The sequence below is a fragment of the Schistocerca nitens genome, chromosome 1 (genome assembly GCF_023898315.1).
Source record: "Schistocerca nitens isolate TAMUIC-IGC-003100 chromosome 1, iqSchNite1.1, whole genome shotgun sequence".
NCBI lineage: Eukaryota > Metazoa > Arthropoda > Insecta > Orthoptera > Acrididae > Schistocerca > Schistocerca nitens.
In genome coordinates, this window is record NC_064614.1 from 1,185,906,721 (window position 1) to 1,185,909,029 (window position 2,309).

Sequence of the window (2,309 nt, forward strand, 5' to 3'; positions counted from 1 at the left end):
GCATCTCGGTGGAGCCGTGTGTTATCATCCATCAGAAGGAAGGTGGGACCCACTGCACCCCTTAAAACGCAGACATACTGGTGCAAAATGACGTCCCGCTACACCTGACCCGTTCCAGTTCCTCTGTCAAAGACATGCAGGGGTGTACGTGCGCCAATCGTAATGCCACCCCACACCATCAAACCACGACCTTCATACAGGTCCCTTCCAAGGACATTAAGGGGTTGATATCTTGTTCCTGGTTCACGCCAGATGAAGACTCGACGAGAATCACTGTTCAGACTATACCTGGACCTGTCCGTGAACATAACCTGGGACCACTGTTCCAATGACCATGTACTGTGTTCTTCAGACCAGGCTTTACGGGCTATCCTGTGTCGAGGGGCCAGTTGAATGCACATTGCAGGTATCCAGGCGAAATAAACTATGTCTATTCATTTGTCTGTAGACTGTGCGTCTGGAGACAACTGATCCAGTGGCTGCGGTAAGGTCCCGAGCAAGGCTACCTGCAGTACTCCATGGCCGTCTGCTGGCAGTGGTGGTGAGATATCGGTCTTCTTGTTGTGCACTGTGGATGTCCTGTACCGTAGCGCCTGGACACGTTTCCTGTCTGCTGGAATCATTGCCATAATCTTGAGATCACACTTTGTGGCACACGGAGGGCCCGTGCTACGACCTGCTGTGTTTGACCAGCCTCCAGTCGCCCTAGTATTCTACCCCTCATAACGTCATCAATATGTGTTCTCTGAGCCATTTTCAACACGCAGTCACCATTAGCACGTCTGAAAACGTCTGCACACTTACTCGCTGCACCGTACTCTGATATACACCAACACACCACTGCGTACGTGGACTGCTACCAGTGCCACCGTACGACCACCGCAAGGGTCATACCCCGAGGTGATTTAAACCAACAAACCGCCCACCAGAGCGTTGTTTCACCATGTATCAGCATTATCCTTAATTTATGAGCATGAGTGTAGTTTACTGCCACATATTTTTTGAAAAAATTTTCCTTTATTACCTACTTTTCATTTACACTCAAATTTTAAGAATCATACCAATATTGCAGCAGTACAGCCCGATCCCCAAATGGGGATTCGTGTTGCTGTTCCCTAGATTAGAGTAGGCTAGTACAGCTGACACATAAGAATTTATATCCTCTCCGTGTAATGAAATTTCTTGCTCATTTTGACGGAAGTAACTCGGGCTCTTGAACTTAGATGTTACTACATGGCGCCACATTGAGACATCAGTCGCTGAGTGATTTAAAGAGACTACGACGGTAATACCCATACCGTACCATATTAGTGGACTATGACAGTTGCCTCGAGTAGCGTATGGTAAAAATATGCCGCTGTGGCCGAGTGGTTCTAGTCGCTTCAGTCCGGAACCGCGCTGCTGCTACGGTCGCAAATACGAATCCTGCCTCGGGTTGGTGGGTTGGTTGCTTGGGGAAGGAGACCAGACAGCGTGGTCATCGGTCTCATCGTATAAGGGAAGGATAGGGAAGGAAGTCCGCCGTGCCCTTTCAGAGGAACCATCCCGGCATTTGTCTGGAGTGATTTAGGGAAATCACCCTGCCTCGGGCATGGGTGTGTGTGCTTTCCTTAGGTTAGTTAGGTTTGAAGTAGTTCTAAGTCTAGGGGACTGATGACCTCAGATTTTAAGTCCCATAGTGCTCAGAGCCATTTCAATTTGAACTAATACGGAAACCGTGGTCATCAAGATCCAAAAGATCATCTATAATGCTACAAGGGGGTTCTTCGTAGGACTAAGTAATAAACATTCGAATTTATTTCAAACCTGACTGACTAATAGCAACAGTGGTGAAAGTACCGAGTAATGTAATAAAGAGGGCAACAATACGTCATGCTTTAATGAAACCTATTACGGAATGTTGTGACATCAGGAACTTCTACATTAACGCAGAAGGCAGACAGACACGAGCACACACATATCGGAAGGGTGTGGGAAATTATAAAGAAAGAGTTTGTATATAAATATGTACAAAATTTATTTAAAATCTTTCTTTTTTATTCAATTACGAGTTTCGATTGACAAGAATATTCCCTATCCTTAACTGTCACAACGAGTTTGGCCTGGTATTAATTCATATTGAACCTGTCGCCCCCTTAAATAAACTGCACGACGCCATCTGACTAATACTGACAAGAAGCAAGTCGTCAAGTTATAGCAAGACTCCCAAATGAACCTGACATCTTTTGAATATAGCACAGTGGCATGGAACCCAACGCATTTATTGACTTCAAGCCCTATAATCTGCCTAGCTGTGGTATCAACATGTC